Here is a 24,498-nt window from a genome sequence, read left to right on the forward strand (position 1 = left end):
ATTGGGTGTATAAAATTCCCAAAGAAGCAGTTGGGGGATATGATTGTGCGGCATGTAGTAGACTGAATTTGAAATCTCAATTCATCTAGGCTTATCCACCGGATGCAATATTTATCAATATCAATATCTCAGTGGGAAATGCCTTATGCTAATGATTCTGAGTTTGCTTATGTATACTAACAGACTTTTGCTGAGATTTTAGTATTCCTTCTCTGAGTTAGATTTTTGATTTAAAAACAGATGTCAAAGCAGCTCTAGAATCAAGACAGTGGCTACATAGACAATTTCGTGAAATTACCACATTGTGATATGCTTGTCGACAGCACAAAGCTCTGGTATTTTCCTGAACCTTTTTGTAGATTTCAAGGACATCCAAATAGGCAAGTTCAGGTAGTATTTACCAAATGTAACAATACTTTAGATATACCAGTCTGCATTCTTAAGTCTAAAAGAATTCTTTTTGTTGTTGCAAGACAACTCAGAAGTAGATTTCCTTGTGCTATTGCATGAATGTCACTTCCCAAACCCTTCTCATTAATACTTTTTTTCACTTGGCAAATGGTATCACAAACTTTTCTTTGCTTACATTGCATCATACTTAGAACACATATTTCTATCTTGGCAAATATCAGTCACTCACATCCATACTTTCTGTACACAGACTCTATTTGTAAAGCACAATCAAAAGGAAGAGAGTATTTATTTCTCTGCCCTCAGCTGACCACAGGTTTTATACATAGCAGGTGTCCGGAACAGCAAGGACTCAAGGAACAAAGGGTCTTTATAGTATTTGGAAGTAAATTTAAAGGAAGAATAAACGTGCAAAGTATTTTTCACAGTTTATGCATATATGACAATGCATTTTTATGCTGCTTTCGTGGGTAAACTTGTTTTTGCTGTGAGTGGAGACCATAAAAGTAATTGTCCTAGCAGGGTACCTTTCTATATAGTCTGATTTCCCTCCCCCTATGTTAGCAATATTTTCATCCTGTTTTCTTATTTAATTATGATTTTTACGTTCTTTGACAGAATCATCTTTCTAAAGTGTATATTTAAATATTTTTTAATATTTCAATAAAAATGTAACAAGCATAAGCAATGACTCTAAATAAAATAGCCTTACCCTTTGTCTTTGTTAGTGTTTTTTGGTGTGAGGAGACATGATGACCATAGAAAATCTTCTAAAGGACGACTTTTAATTAATGTTGGCTTACAGTTCAGAGGTTTAGTCCATTATAGTCATGGCATGAAACTTGTTGGTATGCAGGCAACATGGTGCTGGAGATGAAGATAAGGGTTCTACATCTTGATCCATAAATAGCAGGAAGCAACTGTTCGTCACACTGGGCATAGCATGAGCACATGAAACCTCAAAACCAGTTCTCACAGTAACACACTTTCTCTAACAAGCCCACATCTCCTGATAGTCCCACTTACTACGGGCCAAGCATTTAAACATATGTTTTGAAGGGGGTCATTCCTGTGCAAACCACCACACCCTTCAATAAATATTTGAACTATATTCATATTAATCAATATTCAGTGAAACTGTTGTTTCAAGGCAAACATTATTTTACCTCAGTGTCTCTAAATATATCTTACTGGTGTTTGAAAAGAATTTGGTGGTACCTAAAGTATCATTTACTGTGCTTTCTTATATCCCTATGCTATTAACCAGAGAGTAAATCACAATAACTGGAATATGACTTACATACTCTGTTGTACATATGCTTTATCCAATGTAGATAAATGGTAGTATATTTGTCATTATTATAATTAAAGAAGATTTCCTTAACTACCAGAACAATATTTCGACCTCTGTAGACTATTTGAATGACCAAACACTAATTTGTAAACCAACCTGAGAAGAAATCAGTCACCTAGCTCTTCAGCTTATATGTTTGTTTATACTTCATAGTGTTGTAGCATATCAAGTCACCACTATAATATAAACCTATTAATAAACACAAAATATAAAGATTCAGTCCTCTTAAAATAATATTAAAGTCACTACATCACTTTTTAAAAGCAGTATTCTGTATTTATATAAACTCCCTAATAAGTAAATAAGTATCCCTAATTAATTGAAATTGAAATTCTAAAGAAAAGTAACACTGTGGTGTGTTGAATTAAGACAATGGGTAATGCACTGTATTTTATTGTCTTTGAAAAATCACAGGAGAATTTTATTCATTCTAAGAATTTACTTTTCTACTTTTGTTGAAAATAAATCCTTCTCTCATACAATATATCCTGGATACAGTTTCTTCTTCCTCTACTTCCTGATCTTTCCTACCTCCCCTTCCTCTAGATACACTCCCATTTTTGTCTCTTATTAGAAAATAGCATGCTTTTAGGAGATAACAACAGAATATAACAAAATAAAATATAATAAGATAAAACAAAATCCATCCTATTGATGCTGGACAAGCAAACCAACAGAAGTAGAAGAGCCCAAAGAGCAGGCAGGAATCAGAGATGTGCTCCTTCACTTACTCTGGTGTCCCATAATATTATTTTTATTAGATATTTTCTTTATTTACATTTCAAATGTTATTCCTTTTCCTAGTTTCCCTTCCGAAAACTCCCTATCCTTTTCCCCCTCCCCCTGCTCACCAACCCACCCATTCCTGCTTCCTGGCCCTGGCATTCCCGTCTACTTGGTCCCCTCTACAGGACCAAGGGCCTCTCCACCCCTTTGATGACCAAACAGGCCATCCTCTGCTACATATGCAGCTAGAGACACGAGTCCCACCATGTGGTTAGTTCATATTGTTGTTCTTTTGGTAGGGCTGCAGACCTCTTCAGCTCCTTGGGTACTTTCTCTAGCTCCTTCATTGGGGACCCTGTGCTCCGTCCAATAGATGACTGTGAGAATCCACTTCTGTATTTGCCAGGCATTGCAGAGCCTCTCAGGAGACAGCTATATCAGGCTCCTGTCAGCAAAATCTTGTTGACACAAAGTTCGGAACAGAGACTGAAGGAATGACCATATTATTTTTAAGCTAGCAGTCAGTGCAATGAATTTCTTTATGATGGTATCACATATTCAGTTATATTTTGTTCATATTTACAGATTTCATGCCTTGTCTCTCTTCTCTCTTCTCCCTGCTTTCTGCTCACTAGTCTTTTTCTTTCCTAAAAATTAAAAGTGTGTGTGTGTGTGTGTGTGTGTGTGTGTGTGTGTGTGTGCATGATTCTAATTCTGTAAAGAATGCCATTGGAGTTATTGAAAGTAGGAATTTGCTTCTTTAAATTATCACACTGCGAAACAGATCTGCTGTGTTTGAGAGATTTGTGGTATGGGGCTGATGCTTTTTCCTCAATTCTTTGCATGAATTTCAAGATGTTATAATACCTTCCTTCCATTTATTTCACCTCTCTCTCTCTCATACTGTTCTTTCTTCCCTTTATGCTCTGTCTGCCCCTTATTCAATAAAATAGGACAACTGGACAAAGAATCTTGATCACTATCAAAGGATCAAATGGAGTAGAAAAGTATAGAATGCTGTGTACATCGAAGGTCTTTTGTAGGTAAGAGAGGATGAGTCCATGGGGAAAACGACTCCAAAAGAGAAGCTACTCTGGATCATTTTACTCCATAGTGGGCAGATGTAGATGTCTGGATGCTTTCTTTAGTAAGGAGAGTCAAGGAAAGTGTGTGTTGTATCTAATGGATTATTTGCACCTCTAAGGAGTGGAAGGTATTGTTTTGTTTTGTTTTTGTTGTTCTTGTTGTTCTTGTTGTTTTCTGTAGAGTAGGCAGTTGGCATCCCAGGCAGTAATCTGGACAGAGGACATGGGTTCAGTTCACGGTCATCTTCTTCTGCAGGTCTCTGGGAAGAGTAACTTTACTCTGCAAGCCTAGTTTTTTTTTTCATTCATAAAGGAAACACCGGTGCTCTAAACCTTTTCCTTTCAACTCAATGATTGATTACCTAAGTCTTTATCTCCTTTCTGGTATAAATATACTCTCTATTCTACCTAAAATTTATTTATTTTTAATTCTCACACCTATTCAGCTTTGTAGTTTTTTGTTCATAGAATAATACATCCATTCAGTGAATAGTTATTGGTTGCTTACTATGTTCCACAGCAGTAGTCTAGATTCATAGCACACAAAGATGCTAACAGATAAACACTCCTACGTTATAGAATTCCTGTTGCTACAGTCAGAATCATGATACTAAACTGCTATGAGTATTTTTCTATTGCTGGTAACTTTATAGCGTTGAACCTTTGTAAACACAACTTTTGCCACCCTCATTCTTTTTTTGAAAATTTTGTCATACCCTTGTTCTCAGTTCAGATCACACATAATATCTTTCCCTCCGCCCAACGCATCCTAGACCTCTCACCTCCCCATACACCTACATGTTTTATTTAGTTATTATAGCTACTCAAATTGCCCCACTGCTAGAATCATGCTTCCTAGCAACCTGCCCAATGTTCTGGATTTTCAATGATAGACACAGGCAGCCTTCTATATTAATATGCCTTAAGTACCACAGTGGTTGACTCATTCCCAGACTTTCATGTTACTAATGCCTCCCTCCCAATACTTCTGAATTATTACTTACTAAAATTTATGTTCTATCTTTTCTACCCGAGACCCAAATGCGGGGTGGGGAGATGCTGTGACTGCTATTCCACAGCTCTTACATGGTTCTATGCTTTTGCTTCTATAGCTCTCAATCCTGCATCTTATTGCTTTCCAGACAATGGCAATTCTAAATCCTTCTTCTTCCCTGGGTTCTCTTGTCTGGAAATCTAAAGCCCCATCTCCGTCTCCCTGCCCTTCTGTTGGCCTCCAGCATCTTTATTTACCAGTTAGAAAAACTGGGCACAGGAACCTGCAGCGTCTTACATGTAGAAGTATGAATTCCCATGTAATCTGGGCACCCAAAGCAAATCCACAACACTCAGGAGAAAGAATAACTTTCTATCACCAAATTGTACCTACTTTCTTGTTTGCAGTGTTTCTACAAACAATTGATGTTATATTGATCTCATATGAATGCCTAATGCACACTAAACAGACTACTATAGAATTTCTTTTAAGTCTTTCAAGTATATTAGCAACAATATAATATCTTTAAAATAATTTATATACTGTGTGTCATCTATAAAAAATATCCCTTACAAACCTATGATTATTTGTTTGAGAGAGAGAACATGAGTCACTATGATTCCACACCTTGAGAAAAACTGGTAGAATGGTTTAGAAAATTGTTTACAATGAACGCAGGAAAAGAAAAAAATCCAATATGAATTTAAGAAATGATGTAGACATCTATATTTTAGTAATAAATTAATATACTTTGGTGTGATACAGAAATAATTATGGGAGAAACTGTAACATGAGAAATGTATATAAAGAGTAAGCCCATGTTTGTGGACGCTCTTCATATTGAGAGAAATGTAGATATAAGAAAGAGAGAACAAGAAATGGTAGGGTGCAAAGGACAAAAGTTGAATTGCCTACTGTTCATGTCCTCAGTCTACCTTAATGGTTGTGTTTAACATGATGGTTTGAAATATGATCAGTAGAAACTTAAGGCTCTGTGGCACAGCAGTGACACTTGGGAAAGAGTTATGGTAGCACTGAGCATTTGCCACTGTAGTTCAAACATGTCCCTTCAGTTTTAAGCTACTAAGGTTTCACTGGAATATAGGTTTATTTAGCTTAAATATATTTGAAAATATTATTTTAAAATAATAATGTCCAGATTCTCAGTAGAGATAGCATATGATGCTTCTCGAACCAGTTCAATGCCTGGGTCAGACACTGTTGATCAAATACTGTACTCTGTTGTGTTCCAGTTTCAACTGAAGAGTTGATTCATCTGGCTATGCCATAATTACCCATTCATCAGTTTAGATGGTTAAATTAAAATATTTTTCTATTTACATAATTATATCTCCTACAAAGTTTGGTGTCTTTATTAAACAAATGTATTTAGCCAAAGAAAGATTATGAGACAAATATTTCAGATTAAAGAGGAAGACACTAGGAAAACAAACTGGCTGAGTCAGAGATAGGACATGAAAATAGAAATTCGAATTTCATTGAAATAATAAGCTTTGCAATGAGCTAAAAGGATAAAATGATTACTACGAATTTGTTAATTGTGGAAAGGCTTAAATAACTTATTAAGTATGTGTTGAAGAGGCAACTGAAGTCAGTCATTCTTTCTGTTGGTATCTTACAGCACAAATACTTTTATTTTATAAATTATTAAATTTAATCATAAAAAGTTTAAACCTTCCAAATATGTGAAGGAAGAGGAATGAAATATAAACCTCTTGGCAATGTATCTTGTATACTCTCAACAATGAAATTTAAAGTTCTAAAACTGAAAGTGAATCTAATGCTTTTCATACTGACTTGAAGATTTACAAATTATGAATGAATTAAGCAATACGTTTTTAGGATGAATATGCTCTGCTTTGCTTAATGTCTGTACTAATTGGGACACATACACAAAGCTAATTTTCAAAGTACTAACACTTATTTATCTCTACTCACAGGGCTTCTTCTCCAATGTGATGCTGGAGTTGAATGAACTTAGGACTCCACTCCAAGGTTGACTTGAAAGGTGTGTAGAAGATTGGAAAGAGAAAGGTAAATGTTTTGGTAATAACTCCTTTCTCTTTGTGCTATGTTTCCTAGTATATTAATGTTTAATTTACTCCTGAGTATTTTGGTTAAGTTTATTTGCCCAATATTGTATAGTTTCTAGTGGACCACAGAGGTGTGTCAAGCTATAGCCATATGGTTTCTTATCACTCTTGATGTGACTTGCTCTCTGGTAGCTCTCATTTTTTAAATATTAGTGCAAAAGAATTTGAAACTTTATTTTGAACTGTTGAAAATGTATGGTTGTGCAAGAAAAATTACTTGGTATGTTTTTGCTACGATTGTACTGGCTTCTAAGAGCTAGTATTTTCAGCATTACTAGTGTGCATGCATATGTGTGTGAATCCACATGTGTGTATATTTGTGATCATGTGTGTATGTGTGTGTGTGTGTTATTGTAGATTAAACCTAGTGTCAGACATATGCTAGGTTAGAACTCGATTGCTATTTTTTATCTATGACATAATGTTAGAGAACCCAAAGTCATTGAACATTTCACCAAATTTTATAATTTTCAAAGAAATATGAACTGTTTTGAATGCAATCTCTCGTTAATTATCTTTCTGAAGTGAAGCGGAGGTGGTAATCTTCATTTGACAAGTGGAGAAAGTAGACAACAAAGAATCCAAGTGATGTGCAAAGGTGATTTACCTGTGGTTCATTGCTAATGATTAGTAATGGAAATTTTGAAATACTTGCTTTTACCACCTAAAATTTTGTATTGTGTGATATATTAGCATTCACAGGAAAGTTAATGGTTGCACTGACATACTCAAGTTTTAGAATGACTTTGGATAGTATCATTTTCGTCTTCCTGTTAAAAAGTATGTACTTGTATGAGAGCAGAGATGCTTTGATTTATATTAAAAGAAGGGACTTCTTCCCTGATGACATACCAATACATCATTTTATATAATCTTTCTCCTATGCTTATCTCCAAGGTAATTTATATGGTTCACAACATAAAACATATTACAAATTTAAAAGACTCACATTCATTACAAATTTAAAAAAAATTAAAATTCAATCTCTTTAAAAGTCCCGTTTCTTTAATGATCCAAGAATCTTTTTAAAATTTCAAAGTTTATGAACTACAGATCCCTGTAAAATCCAAATAAATTAAATAATCTCTTATTCCAGTAGGGTATAACCAGGGCAGAGTCAAAGCAAAACCAGCTCTGACTGTTAAGTAAGTCGGTGTCCAATGTCAGAGATTCACTCCCGATCTTCTGGACTGTTCCTAAGCCTCAGAACATATATCTTATCGCCACTGCTCATGCTGGCTCCACTCTATTACCTTTGCTGGAACCCAGAGGTAGAAACTGTGCTGATTATTAGGTTGCTCTTCTTGACTTGCTCACCTACTTTCTGAAAGAACCTAAGACCACCAGCCCAGGGGCTGTACCACAGTGGACACGGATGTCCCACAAAAATCACTATTTAAGAAAATGTACACAGCACAGCTGCCTACATTATGGAAACATTTAATCAGTGCATGTTTTCTCTTCTGAGATGACTCTAGCCTTTCTTTCTTTTTTTTTATTAGATATTTTCTTTATTTATATTTCAAATGCTATCCCGAAAGTTCCCTATACCCTCCACCCTGTCCTGCTCCCTTACCCACCCACTCCTACTTCTTGGCCCTGGCGTTCCCCTGTACTGGGGCATATACATTTTGCAATACCAAGGGGCCTCTCTTCCCAATGATGGCCAACTAGGCCATCTTCTGATACATATGCAGCTAGAGACACAAGCTCTGGGGGTACTGGTTAGTTCATATTGTTGTTCCACCTATAGGGTTGCAGACCCTTCAGCTCTTGGGTACTTTCTCTAGCTCCTCCATTGGAGGCCCTGTATTCCATCCTATAGATGACTGTGAGCATCCACTTCTGTATTTCCAGGCAATGGCATAGCCTCACAAGAGACAGCTATATCAGGGTCCTTTCAGCAAAATCTTGCTGGCATATGCAAGAAGGAAGACCAATGTCTGGACTCTAGCCTTTCAAGTTGAAATGACACTTAGACCAGACTCTTGGAATCACTCCTGTGCTTCGTGGTTCCTACTAAGTTGTCTTTAGTAAATCTTTGTTTGCTTTGTTTAAAATTAAATAAAAATGAATGAATAAATAAATAAGTAAATAAAATAAAGCAGTAGTTACCTGAAGATTATTAATGTACCAGGAGATAAATTACTTTAAAAAATGATGGAGCTTTTTTCCAGGAATGGAATTTATATTCTTGTGCAGTTCTCAAAACTTCTTGAAACTTTCTAATTAAGTTTTGGTAGTGATGTGTTTGTAGTGATTGTCCTCATTTCCACAGGTCTAAATGATCCTTCACCACATATTGCTGTAAGTAATGCATATGCATACTGCTGGAGGCTCACCATAACAGAAAAGTGTATTTTGAGAAGCTTTTATTCTTGAGCATTTATAGAATTATTAGACCGTGAAGCTGAGATATTACAGGAAGAATAAATTAATTACAAACACAGATTTGGTTGTTAGATTGATTTGTTTGTGTCTTTATAGTAATTTCAAATTTCAAATTTGAACAATTTATTATATTAAAGTTTAAAATGATTATGCTTATGAAAAGAAACCTTTTCATTTATTATAAAGATTAGTTTGTGTTGCATAAGTCCTCTGTCCTACCCAATGTCCCGCTGGGGACAGTGGATAAGAAAGTACAGAATCAACAGTTTAGACTCTGGCAACAGGTGAGACTGTGACAGTAAGATCTTTTAATTCATTCTTTGGGAGCATCCTTTATGCCCTTCACTGTTGTCCCATTGGTTCCAAGAAAGAGTTCTCTCCAAGGGGCAGTTCCTGATTGGTTGTCACTGTCTGCTCGCCCAATCTCTGTGCTCTCAGCAGGCTTCAGTTTGGCCCTCCTACTGATGTTACCTCTGTGATTTAGCAGCTCCACTCCTTTAATGATGGTTATGCAGAAGTTGCCACCAACCTGTCAGCAGTTGGGTCTTTCTCTTCCACCTAAAGTTTGCAGTTAGCTGTGTTTTAGCATTAAGGGTTAATGATTCTGAAAATTCATTCCTTATTTCAGTGGTACCAGATGACAGCCTATTTTGATAGTATGCTCTCTGTAATCATACAAAACTTACTTAACCTGTTCTATATATTAGTCATAAATGTGAATCTTCAGTTATATGCCTTGTGCTTGCCTTCATTGTAGGCAATTCATAGTCCTTTGTGTGTGTGTTTGCTTCCATTATTTCAGTCTTTTTAAAGCAAATTTATTTTTTCCCATTTCTTCTCTGTTTTTAGGTGACTAGAAAGATAGTTTTTGTAGAGTCTTCCCATATAACATTGCTCTGACAGTCAGGTGATCACTGGCTTTATTCTCCAGTGACTAATAGAGATGACTGATACATTATACCTAAAAACCTTACATGTAGTACTGGCTTAATAAGTAGTCACTGCCAATTATATCTGTATATCATATGTAAATTATACGTAACACCTTTTGCTTTAGAACTTTGGTCTCTGTTCCAGCATTTACTTTAAGGATGATGTTTCAAGGAAATTTCCCTTGAATATTCCCACTACTGAATGGACTAAGGAGTTGGAGTGATTCTAAAAGTTACTTTTTCTGTAGACAGATGGGAGTGGCTCATGCCTGTAATTCTAGCAATGGGAGGATGAGATAGGAAAATGACCATGACTTTAAAGCTAGTGTGGGCTTCCGAGTGAGTTATACATAGGTCATCCTAGGCTAGTTGATACCTTAAAAATGACTTTTCAGAATTCCACACTGTAGGAAACTGTTGCATTTAGAAGGGCATGAACTACTTGATCACAGATGATGTCTGTAATAGGGACACTCCAACATCTTTCATAGGTGTCTCAATTTCTGCTTGTTCTTCTCATTCGGTTTTCATTTACATGTTTAGCAGGTTGTTCACATCAGCAGTAAACTGTAGTGAAGACAGTACAATGCATTTTCTTATTTAATCATAAGAGGTATGAAAGCATCAATTCAGATTTTTTCCTATGGTTTTCCTTATGCCTCTTCCACTTTCCTACTCTTTTCCATCACAACTTCCTGGAAGGTTAATTGTAAACCACTTAGTGATAGCTTAAGTACTGGGTGCCTGTCCTGTCTTCATTAATTTTATGAGTTTTTAATATTTTTCTTCCTTCTTTTACGAAGTTTGAGGACAATTTCTTAAATGTCAATATATAATTCCTATTAAGATAATAATAAATAAATCACGCTAAAAACTATTTTTATATAACTTTTAGTACTATTTCTGTCTTTGTGGAGAGTATGGTGGTTAATACTAACTAAATAGATGATCTCCCAGGCAAACATAATCAAAGCATAGACATGTATATTTATAACATTGTGAGCCAAGTGGGGATAAACTGGAAACGCTTAAACTTCATCTGGAATACTGATTTTATAACATGTGAGTGGCCACTTTATACATCTTTTCAAGTGATCACATCAGTATCAGGGCTGCACTTAGGACCAGGTGTCTTTGTGTACTGGTGCAGTCAGCATGCTCTTATGGAAGATCTGCATAGAATGATATAAATCCTGTTACCTTTATAGGACATTAATATGCAGAAACTTCTTGTTGTTCTTCGTCATTATGGGGGTCTTAAGAAATAGATTTAAGCTGGAGAACCTAGATAAGCATATATAGGTGTTTTGAGTGACCTTTTGAAGTGCTGAGTTCACTGGCAAAATTATACATTTGGTGTCCAGAAAGGTAAGAATGTTTCCTCAAATAAGAGTTCTGTAATATCTTTCCCTCCCTTCCTTCCTTCCTTCCTTCCTTCCTTCCTTCCTTCCTTCCTTCCTTCCTTCCTTCCTTCCTCCCTCCCTCCCTCCCTCCCTCCCTCCCTCCCTCCCTTCCTTCCTTTCCCTTCTCTTTTGTTGTTGTTTTGTATGAACTGTGATATTAAATTCTCATTCTCAATTTCATTGCTGCTGACATGCGGATATTAGCTGAACAGAAATCCTCTACCATATGGAAAAGACCATGAAAAATGCAACTTCTTATTGTAAAAATAGTTTTTATTTATAATTTTAAATTTACAGTTTATAAATAAACACTTGCAAATTTTGATGCTGTTACATGCAAAAAAAAAAAAAACTCAAAATTTATAACTGGCCTGCTTTTCAATTCAGCTGAACATTAAGTACCTTTTTAATGGTCTTATCTGCTGGGAAGAGCACCATTACAATAATCTGCTTTTACAGCCCATATCAAATATGAACCAGCATTGCTTATTACAAAGTTTGTATTTTGGGAGACATTTTTACAGCATCTAACATTTCTACCCCTCATTTCTTGGAATTGGTCTTTAATGATAGCATTTGCCAAAAATAATTTCTCACTCAAACTTTCTGATTGTTTGTAGTGAAAACCTAATCCAGCCACAATATTTAAAATGTCACCCAAAATTGTGAGGAAATTTCTGCTGAAATTGCTGATGCTTTAGTAATTCTGTGAAACTGCCACAGAAGGGCTTAGGAGTTTTAGTTTTTTTTTTTTAATTTTTTTTCCTCCATTATATAATGTAGGGGTTTGATGATTGTAACAGTGTTTTTATTATTGTCTGCTGGGAAATAGAGGAGTAAATAGAACTATAGATTTTACGGAAAAGTAAAATAAAGATTGAGGTCGGTGCCTCTTCTTACCTGTCAGTCTTATTAAGGAAGTCTTCATGTGTATAGCTCTGCACCTGGTATTGTGGAACCCATGCCTGTGAGCACCAAAGGAGGCCTTTCTCTTCACAGTGGCTTTATTAAGCTTGGCTCTCATTTTTACTCTGCTTCTGCCTTATTCTGACCTCTTGCTGAAACTCCCAGCACAGTAGGTCTAATACAGATTGATGCCTTTGCCTGAAGATTGATTGAAACCAAGGGTGTCTCAGTTGCTGATGGTCACTGGACCATTTTATTGAAGATAAGGTAAATAAAATAGATTGCTGTATGAGAATTCTCTGAAATCAAATGGAATAATTTGGCAGGTTTAAGCCCATGAAAAAGACTAAGCAGTGAGATCGAATACATTTTGTGGTCAGTATAAGACAGGATAAATATTCCTGTTAGTATTGGATCTATAAGACTCACTTTTAAAAAGTATAATAAAATGTTAAATGAAATTATTACTATATGATGTTGTTTTGTATTAAAATAAGTCATCTGTGAAATATCAATAGGGAAAAGTTATTAAAACAACAATGTTTTGAGGACTTTCTTTTTTATCTCTCTATAACAGTTAAGTGCATGGATCAGTAGTCTCAGAGAATTTAATAAACAACACAAATGAATGGAATTTTCAAAGTACACTTCAGAATCTTAAGATTCCACATAGCTGTGATTCTTGGCCACTGCTGACCAACAGTAACCCAAAAGTTCAGTCTTTTATTCATTAATAAAGATTATGTGTTCAAGTTTAGAAACATTTGGGGGGTTACATATCCTGTGAAGTTTTGTTTGTTTTGGTTTTGTTGAGTTTCACATGTTGCTTGTTGTGGGGAAGAAAAGCTCTCAGAATTTTTTTTTCAAAGAATAATACAAAATAACATTTTGTATGCCTTGTCATCTTAAATAATTTAGGGGAAAAAGCTTAGAGTGACCTTAGTCTCTGAAACTCTATAAAATGCTAGCGAGTGCATCTGATGCTGTAGTGGTTTCCTTGAGGTTCCCCCACAAGTCTCCAGCATTTCAATACTTGGTCTCCAGTTGTTGGCACTATTTTGGAAAAAAAGAATGGGGTGTGGTCTTGCTGGAGATTGTGTGTCACTAGGGATGAGCTTTGAGATTTCAAAAACTTAGAACACTAGAATTACAGCCTCAGGGACCTATGCCCTGGGGGGAGATAAGTGACAGAGAAGGAGTTGTCAGTTTGTTGTTGGAATCCTCCTGTTTCTGTTGCCCTGCCTCCAGTCACTGATTTTCTACCACCACAATGAGTCACCTTAAAGAAATGATTGACCCTTTTTTCCATTTATCTCTGTTAACAATTGAGAGAAACTTTGGTACTTGACAGTGACTTTGTTTTTCTTCCATGTGATTATCCCATGCTCGAAGTTCCTGTGTCTCTGTCTCTGTATATTTGTGGAATGTCTAAGAATAGGTATGTTTTGTGTTCTATTGGAAGAAAACTGAAAGACTTTCTAGTTTAATGTATATGGTAAAGTATAGAATTCAATTATTTATCCAGTATTTGTTAAATACCTCCATATGTTAGCTTCTGAACATCCTTTTATTCTGGTGTTGTATATGTATTTCTTTCATATTAGTCAACATATATCCAAATTCTATCTTCCATCCAGAAATACATTTTATTGTGAATTCCAATGATTCATTTCTCTTTAAGTCTAAGTTTGAGCTTGCCTGCAACTTAATAAAGTACATGTTAATTGATTTTTTTTGTTTGTTTTTTGTAATTTTTTTTTTTTTGAGACAGGGTTTCTCTATATAGCCCTGGCTGTTCAGGAACTCACTTTGTAGACCAGGCTGGCCTGGAACTCAGAAATCTGCCTGCCTCTGCCTCCCGAGTGCTGGGATTAAAGGCATGCACCACTATGCCCGGATGATTTTTTTTCCTTAAAATAAAGAGTGGATAATACTGAGACTGTAAAAAGTCTTCCTTTAGCAGTAAACATTCAGAAATATTCTGAACCATGAATGAGAGGATTTGTAGTATTCCAGGAACATTTATTGATCATGATTCTGTTCTCCTCTTGACATTTACCCATTCTCTATTCATTCCCCATTCGCTACTACTCTTGTGCTTAACTGAACTTTAAAAATGCCCTTCTCTGTTAATATTGTTATACAATTTGTCATTATTGATATCTTTCAGTACTTTGGGTTCTAACTACATGTAAATTAATTCAGTTGTATATACACATACTACTGGTCTTTTGGATGCATACTATCATGACTAACTTCAATTTATATATGAAAGATTGGCTATCAGAAAGTGAAGAAATCTGACAGTGTAATACAACTATTAAGTGATTGAACCACGGTGACTAAGCAGCTTGAAATTAACTTAATCTAAATGAAGCAATTTCTGACTTATGTAATCTATTTTCCTTTCAAATGAAAAATGGACTGAAAAAGAAAATATTCTTGAAAATTAAATAAACACATATAGAGGTTGGTATGAAATACTTTCATCTGGTCAGTTGAACATGATATCTTTATAATTATTTTACAATTTTTAGTAACCTGTGCATTCTGAAACATTATCTTTGCTTCATTCTAGATTTGTCTATTATGTACATGTATAAATGATGAAATAGCTTCATTCTCTAGTCTTCACATCATGTCTGTATGTATGTGCATCTCTGTCCATTACAAATATATAGCAGATAACTGTACAATATACCCCTTTCATTTTCTAGTACAGCCTTGAGTTGGTAAGATATACTTCACTGTTGTCCATGGCACAGACTTCACGGAACCTGACATTGTCCTGAGCTTGAAGAGACAGATGTTGACCAGCTGACGTCAACTTTAAATGACTCCTTCTTGCATTGAACCTTTCTAAGAAGTAGATGCTTCTTTCCCTTGCGGCTATGAATATTCCCACTAATCTACTCCCTCTAATTATTGACAAGCATGAGGCTGGCTGCACTTTTACTTTGATTTACATTGTTTTGACTTTTCACTATGTGCCTCATGCTTAGAGAAGTGGAGTGGAAGCTTAATAAAGAAAGCCCAGATGGACATTCATCTCCCAGAAAGACAGGCAGTCAATAAGGACATCTGAGTATGGTTTCTATGCCATTGTTGCTTAGAAATAATGCAAAGTAACTAACTTATTGCATAATTTCACATTCACTTTCATGGTAGTATAGAAATGTTCACATTTCCCAAGATCAACTCTTCCTGTGTCATGAAGTAGGCAATTAAATACATAGATTTCTGTTTCTAAATAATGCTAAATCATCCTATTTAACCATAGGAGTAAAAATCATCAAATGATTATACTATACCCATCAATGAAATAACCAATAATACTTAAGATGTAAACTCTACTATAACAAGCTTAAATTTTATTTATTCACAAGGGAAATTCTACTTACCAAAATGTTATCATTGCTTACTTAGGTGTGGTAGGGTGTTATATGACTGCTGCTTTCTTATTTTTTCTTGTTTTTCTATTGCAGTTAAATATTATTCATTATGAATCTATTTACCAGAAACAATTTTCCCCTCTGTTTTCAACAATTTTCAACTCTCTGGCTAGTATAGAATTTACTCTAAATACACATAAGTCAGTATTGATTGATCGAGCACTCCTCATAATAGCAATACAGTATGTCTTAGCTTATGCTTTAGCTCAGGAATTTAGCATCTACAAAGACAACAATAATTTACCTTTCATAGGTCAAGAGTCTTTGAATGGTTTTATCTCTTTCGATATCTGTGTATATTTCACACTTGCAAGCAATTAAATGACTTATCTTTCAGAATTGTAATTCATAAAACCAAGAAAGCACTTTGTCCCTTGTATCTTTCATAACTTAAGATTTGTCCTAAGAGGGAACAGATTAGTTGACATTCCTTTTAAATCCAGCTGACATTTTGTATGTGCTAAGCAACTTTAATTTTTTTCTATATATTAGAGAATTTCATGCTGGTATACAATAAAATATGATCATGTCCTCCCTATTTCCTCTCCAACCATACCTGTTCTCTACAACATAATTTCTCCCAACTTCAGGTCTTTTCTCAACCAAATTTTAGAAGCAAACATTTCATTATTGTCTTTACTTATAATAAAGCAACTTCTTAGACATGTAAGTTATATAACCTCAACAATTAATATAAAATAAACTGTAGTAATTGTCATGACTGCATACGATTTTATGAAGCAGTTATAGCATTGCTCTGCTTATAAAATAATCATAATGACAGCTAAATATGGATGAATGCCTGAGTCATAATCTCTAATATTCTTTATAACATTGACAACTGGAAGTTGCTAAACACAACTAAAAAAATACTGCTGTGATATATATACAGTGTCATTCAAATTTCAGCAATGTCATATATTTGATAAGTAAAGAAAGGTTTTTTGGGGGATTGTGTGTTTTTTTGTTTTTGGTTTTTAAATGGGCATTGATATTGTCAGAAAGTTTTGTATGCTTGATTGGTTGTTTTTTCATGAATTTGAAAACAACCTTGGAATGGTACCTCAATTTATTCTTTATTCTTTATTGTGGCATGATTAACAAACAGTAAAGTTATCCACATTTATTAACAATTTTTCAAGTTATTGCAAGCAAAAAATTTGTTTTTAATTTCAGATGAATCTTTGTTCTGAAATGATTTTGTAGGTTTGGGTGAATATATTTCTTCTCAAGTTCATATCTGTACTCGACTACTGCAACATGATTTAATCAAAAGGGATTTTATAGTAAATATCTATGAACTCTCTGAAAGGTATGATTTTGAAGGATAATACTGAGCTGTTTGAAGTTTGTATTGGATAAGATGGTGAAGAAGTGTTGTTCATACGTAAGAGGGTATCAGTAATGGCAAGTAACAAAGGAAGACCTTGACACATGATTCAGAAACAAGAAGGAATTATTAAAGAACATATTGTTTTACAGCAACACTTAGCTAATGAAAAGCAGCTGAGGGATGTTTGTATTGTCTTGATTAAGCTGCGTGTGAAAATAGAAAATGACTCTGAAATAATACTCTTGGTACTACCAACACATGGGTTATGGCTTTTCTTCTTCCTTGGACAACATTTTACCCCAGTAGTGTCCTTTTTTAATGGGAAATTTAATTTAAATCTTCATGTTTCCAACACCTAGCCTGGTCACCTTTTCTTAGACATCAGAATACATCCACCCTCTCTGCTTCGGAATAATATGTTTCCTTAAACTATTTGGACAGATTTATTTTTGTTCTTGTTTATCTTTTGGTCAGTTTCATGACCCACTTTAATTGCATAATGACAATTATACTTCTTTTACAAAAGAATAGCATACTAAGTCAGAATATTAAAAGAATAACCAATTTCCAACTAAAATCATAAAACTATGATGTTAAATTGTATTATCAATTATTTGAAATTTTTTATCTATGTTTTAATATTATAATTGTATTGAGTACTTTTATGGTTTAATGATTCATAAGTGTCAAGATTAAAATAAAAGAAGTGATTAATAGAATGTTCAATATGTATAGTACAGTACAATTTATATAATTTCAGATTAGTGCTTCTGCTTTAAAGGTTTTGAAATTCTTACTGTAGGATTGTTTTCTCAGGATATTTTAAAGAAAATATCTGAAGGTTTACAAAGGCCTTTTAAAAGACCTTTAATATAGGTGTATATTACTTACGCTTAAATAATTTTAAGACTTACTTTTTTTAATTTTACATTTATTGATGTTTGCTGGCACGTGTGTGGGGGCAACATATGTGTCCAGTGCTTGTGGAAGCCGAAAGAGTACATTATATCAACTGGAATTAAAGTTATAGATGGTTATTAGCAATAATTTGGGTGCTAGGAGCACACTTTGGTCCCCAAGAAGTGCAACCTGTGAGCTTAACCACTAACTGATGAGTCCTGCCCCACCATGTTACATTTTAAACTTTAATATTTAATCCCTTTGAGAATAGTACATGTGTGGTGGGAGATGCTCATTTTTGATGACAAAACAAATTAAATATATCAATTTTACTAAAAGTATTTATTTCTTAATGGAATTTGTAACTATATCCTGAAAAACCTAGCTTGAAATTATTTTCTTGCAAGTGGTACAACTTTTACTATACTTCATGTTTATTAATATTAGTTAGGAATATTTTTCTTATTCTTACTCATCCTAAAAATATAGTTTCATTTATTCTTATCAAATCCTTAAAAACAAAATACAAGAATAGAAATGACTCTGTATGCAGAACACATATTTTACATGTAGTCAAACAGTACTGCATACCTTATCTTTAAATAGATTAAATTAATTTTAGTATGCTCTTGTAATCTTGATATTTTTAAAGATTGTTAATAGCATTAGTATGGGAATAAAAAAATAAAATATGCTTGACCTCATTTGACTCTTTTGATGTGTAGTCATTTAAAAGGTTTGTAAGACGTTTAATTACCAAATAGTATGATCATTATTCATCTCATCAGTTGATATAACGTCAACTGAATTGCCTCCCTAGAGTGCACTGTGCTTCACAGATCAATAGATTACCCAAGAGCTTGAAGGAAAGCTTTAAACATTCACTGAAAAGAAGAAAAAAAAATCACCCCTCTTGGAAATAGCTTATGTCGATGTTACATATGTTTCATAAGTATTATATTTACTTCTGTGAATAAATCTCCTTGTGATAATTGCTTTAAAGCATCACATCTTTCCTACTTACATTAAATGCTAACATTAATCAGATTTCTTTTATTTAAATATATTGGCGAATTCAGTAACATCAGAATGTAGAAATAGATCTCACTTAAATTCTTGAGGTTTATTTTGAATTCCTTTTGTCTGAAGCACTGTTCCTGATTCTCTATACAATCTCAATAAAACAATCCTCATCAACATATTGTTTTATTCCATATGATATATTTTAATTATTTATGAGAAAATTATTACAGTAAGAAATTTTAAACTGAATGGAATTTTCACTAGTGTTGACCAAGTTTAATTGAAATGTAAACAATAATTTTTGAAAAATTTTGATCATATATATATGCATACATATGTATATATATATGTATATAAAGACTTCTACTCACTTTACACATACTAATTTATTTAATGTCAAGTTGACATTCTGATGTATGACTGATGTACTTCGCATTTTCACAGCTACGTTCCAAATTCTGCACTCAAATTAATGTTTGTCTTCATGAATAAAGTTAAACTAGCCATCACTTTTAGCTGTACCCTTAATTCATGGTTAATTAAAATTGCCATTTCCATATTAAAGTCATAAGGTATTTGATGCTCTATTAGATCAATGAAAGAATACCTACTCTAGGTTTCATGTTATTCCTCTCACAGTCTGTCTGCCAATTACTGTTTCATGTTGCATAGGTTCTCTTTCATCAAACTCTTAGATCAAGAAATACCCTATTACAGCATAGCAGGAGTTTGAACATAAGTGTATTTAACTTTATTGCCTTAGTCCCTAGTTACTTCATGGATTATGTGAGGTAGACCAGATAAGTTATGTGAGGTAGCACAGATGATATAATTCTCATAGTAGTTGAGAGTCTTCAAACTACGGAAGTCTATCATTCTTTAAAAAAAAAAGATAAGCAAGCTTTCTTTTGTTCCAAAAATATGCCATACCCTAAATTTTCTACATAAATAACAGCACCAAGGAATATATCTGGTGCAAATTTGATAGTCAATGTTATGGTTCATATAGCAAGTAAAAGAGTCATGGCTAAGTCATTTCTACCTCCAAACACTACACTCTTATAGGTCCTATCCATTCCATTAGATATTAGTATAAACTTAATGATTTATGATGAGACAAATTTTTGTTTACTGTTATAGTTTTATAGTATAATATGATTTAGTTTAGCTGAAGTCAAATGTACCATGGTCAAAGCCCTTTCTAGAGGCGCTAATAGAAAATCTTGTTTCCAAAGTGCTACACTTCGAGATTCTGCCCACATCCTGTAGCTTGTGGGAATCCTCAGGTTTCAGTGATTGCAATGACTGACACATCATGTGTCAATATGAAATTGCCCTTCTCCACCTGCCTTTTATAGTTAAAGATTTACGTGATACATCTGCTATACTGGGTGATCCATGATAACTTCCATGATTTTTAAAGCAATTAATATATAGATAATTAAATATATAATTTTAAATTTCCATTTCAACATTATGAGATGCCCTCACAGTTAGGAAAGGGTTGTTCTTGTGAGAGCATGGTGTTGCTTATTCGTATGCTGTTTAGTTCTTGGTAAACTTTAGGAGGTTAACTACTTCACTGGTTTTTCTGATTAATCCAACAGGGACACTTACTAATCAGTACTCACACTTTAAAAAATCACAGATATACCCTTTCTCGACAACTCTAATCTGTCAATAGTTCCACAATAATGGGCAGTAGCCCATTTTATTTTGAAGACCTTTAAGACATCTTTGACTATTAAGTCATAAGATAGTATTCAAGTCCATGTGTTGCACATAAGTGTCCCTATCTACAGAATATTTTGATGAATAATAGTTTCCCAACTCTGTTTCTAATAATGCTCTCCATTCTGCTATGACTATATAGAATCAGATTAATGCTGCCTTCTTTATTTTATAATTGTTATGGTCTTCATTTCTTCTTTCATTGGTCTTTTATGCTCTTATTTTGGATGGAAAATTATCCAAACGATGAACGAAACCCTGACAGCCTTTATGCCATCCACATGCATACCACATTCTTCCTAACATGACTCAGATACAGTGCAGATCACCAGTGCTGTCTTTATGCTGCCTTTACTCCAAACTGTGGTGCTTCAATGTTCAAATATTTCCTCTGGGAATTTTATAGGAAATCCTCTTGAGATTTAAGAGAGAACGGAAGGAAAGAAGTGCTGTTAAAGCAAGGCAAGTGCTGTGGCACTATTTTTGGTGCATTTCCCCATTTAACCAATTTAACTTTCATGAGCATCTACTTTACAGATGAAAACTCTGAACATCATAAATTTTAAGTACTACCAAAACCCACACAACTAGTAAGTGGTTCAGATAATATTAAACTTTCCATTATCTTGTTTCTAATTATTCAGTGTTTTCATTAGTTCCCTATTATTCAACCATTTAATTGATGAAATCACAGAATAAAATTGAGTTACAGCTGTAATTTTTTTTTCTGTTTTTGTTCAAGTAGCCTCTCATAGGTAGGTTAGGGCAGACTTACACTTCTTCAAAAATATATATTTTTTTAAATCTCAAGATGTATACCATGGGTCTTGATCATATCCACTCCTCCAGTTCCTATCATGAATCACCCTCCACAGTCACATATTTTTCCTAACATTATAGCCTCCTTTTAGTCTTTGATTAATAGTATTTATTAAGCCACTTAGTTATGTTCATGAGAACATAGATGCTGTCCTCTGAAGATGGCATGGGTTTTGTACATATGAATTCACCAACAGAAGCTTACCTGCAAAGGATCAAGCCTGTTATGTAGTCCAGCACTGAGAGAGGAAGCGTTACCACCAACTCAACAGAACATCTCAGTTAAAAACTAGAAATAGAAAGACAATGAGATTCTCAGAAGGAAAGATGCTTGGACATTAACCTGGACAACTTGAGTTTGATCCACACTTGATGGAAGGAAAGAATTTACTTCTCTAAGTTGTTCGCTGTCCTCTGCAAACATGTAGTGGTACATGCATACTAATACATATGTGCAGGCGTATAGACACACAGAGAAATACATACACATAGGTAGATGGATGGAAGGATGGATGGATGGACGGATGGACGGACGGTCGGATGGATGGATGAGTGGGTGGGTAGATGGATGGATGGATAGATAATTAGTTAGATCAATAGATAGGTAAATAGATTAGATAGATAAATAGATGATAGATAGAGAGATAGATAGATAGATAGATAGATAGATAGATAGATAGATAGATAGATAGATAGATAGATAGATGGAGAGAAAGATAGAGATGATAGATAGTAATTTTTTCCAATTCAGTTTCTACTGAGTACATATTGCTTGTATAGCTTCATTAACTAAAGTTGGTTTCATATACAATAGTAGACCAAATTATGTTCACATACTCATCAAGCAAGGCAATGTCTTTGTATAGTTAACTGCAGTGTTCAAATTAATTATTAGTGTTACATTGAAAAATAATGTGATACAAAGCAATAGAAATTGGAGTGAAAGAGGCACTGTGGTTTATCTTGTTCCATTTAAGGCATCCATGATACACACAGCAGAGATGGGATGGAAACAAGAAAAGCCTGGAGTAGACTGATTCAAGTCTTTAAATGAGAACGTTTTGGGCATCTTGAGCAGACTTTTATATGACCACCTGTTCTCCAACTCAGTTCTTTAGGTTATGTCACTTCTAATTTGTTGATTAGACTATTTGTTCACCCAACAATTCATTTCCTGAGTAGAATAGGTTATTTCCATAAAAGTGCATATATTTATAATAATGGCTAGAATATACCTTTTCATGCCTCCCTTTATTTACCATTGCATACAAATTACCTCATCTTCAATGTGGAGCCATTATAATCAGGTAGATTTCATCCCTATCACATGTGTTCTCTTGGGTCATTTCTATATATTGCTGACAATCTACAACTCTTCGACAGTGTGCTAGCTACAATATTGTTTTTCCAACTTTCTCCTCCTTTTTGCTCTTTGTTTGTGTGTCATGGAACCAAGTTCAATACTTCATAGGGACATAAAACATTTGAGTTTATCATCACTATATCCTAGGTTGCAGGAAAGATGTGTTTTTTCCTCAAACGGCAAGCAAAAGGGGTCATTTTCTGAATCTTCAACAAGTGTATCATAAACGGTATTCATAGTGCATTTTGCATCACCTCTGATTTTGGGTTACCCTGATCATTATTTGTCAGACTCACCCATAACATGAGGTTCCTCCCAACACAAAGACAGAACGTTTCCAACTCCACCCTCTAAAAACAGAACATGGGCTGCAATTAGGAAACCTGAAACCAGGATGCATGCTATCATGGCAAGAGAAAGAAACAGAAAAAGCTGATCCCTCACCAGTTGCCAGAGCTTCCCATTGGGTGAAAGCCATTGGTCAGAAAAGAGTAAAGAACTTACTAGTGACATTTCACCATGTTTTTGAGATGTGGGGCATGTAAGGATCCTACTTGCTATACTTGTGTAGCAGAGGGACTATTTTGATGGCTTCCTATCCCATCAGAAACTATTTAAAAGGAGGCAAAAAGACAATAAATGTCTAAAATTTACCAATATGGTTTTTCATTAAAAATAGTTTTTAAAGAAGCTGGAGAGGTGGCTCAGTACTTAAGAGCACTTACTGCTCCTGTAGAAGGAGTGGCTTTGGTTCCCAGTGCTCACATAGAGGTTCACAAGTGCTTCTAATTCTTCTTCCATGAGGTCTAACACCTTGCCTGAATCCTGCAAGGATATGCTGCATATATAATCACTCATGCTCATTTGCACACACATAAATTAAAAAGAATTCAAAAGCCATCTGTGCTACTGAAAACATCGTTCAGCAGCTATGAGCAATGGTTTCACTTCCAGAAGATCCAGGTTCTCTTCTGAGCTACCACACAGTATCTAGGACTAACTATAATTCCTGTTCCAGAAGACCTGACACTCTTCTTTTGTCCTCCTCAGACAATGTTCACACACACACACACACACACACACACACACACACACTATACATACAAGCAGGCAATACACAAATACAAATGTAAAGAATATTTTTCTTTTTTTAATATTTTATTTATTTGCTTATTTACTCATTTACTTATTTACACTTCAGATTTTATACCCCTCAAGGTCTCTCTGGCTGTTCCACATCCCATACCTCCTCCCTGTCTCCAAGAGGAGCAATCACAAAAAGGAACCTATCATGACTGCCCTCTGAAAGATCCAACAAGCAGCTGAAAGAATCAGATGCAGATATTTGCACCCAGTCAATGGACAGAAGAATATATTTTAGAAGAAACCTTATCTGTAATACTGTAATACTAGCATCCTGGAGGTGGAAACAGGAGGGTAGCCGTTTTGAAGCTACCCTGTGCTAACAGGATGAAATATTCTCAAACCAAACCTCTTTTCTACTTGATGAGAGGTTCTGCAACAAAGTAAATTTTTGCAGCAGAATCTGTTAACATGCTTC

At 34.6% G+C, this 24,498-nt stretch overlaps 1 protein-coding gene across 2 annotated transcripts in view; it reads left to right on the plus strand.

Annotated features, from left to right (window-relative positions):
• Foxp2 (forkhead box P2) overlaps nt 1-24,498 on the plus strand; it is a 540,629-nt gene that overhangs the window by 176,602 nt on the left and 339,529 nt on the right. For both annotated transcript variants that reach the window (NM_053242.4, XM_017321341.1), the window contains exon 3: nt 6,532-6,625. The gene's annotated coding sequence lies outside the window, so the exon portion shown is untranslated. The remainder of the gene's footprint in view (nt 1-6,531; nt 6,626-24,498) is intronic.

The sequence above is a fragment of the Mus musculus genome, chromosome 6 (assembly GCF_000001635.26).
Source record: "Mus musculus strain C57BL/6J chromosome 6, GRCm38.p6 C57BL/6J".
Lineage (NCBI taxonomy): Eukaryota > Metazoa > Chordata > Mammalia > Rodentia > Muridae > Mus > Mus musculus.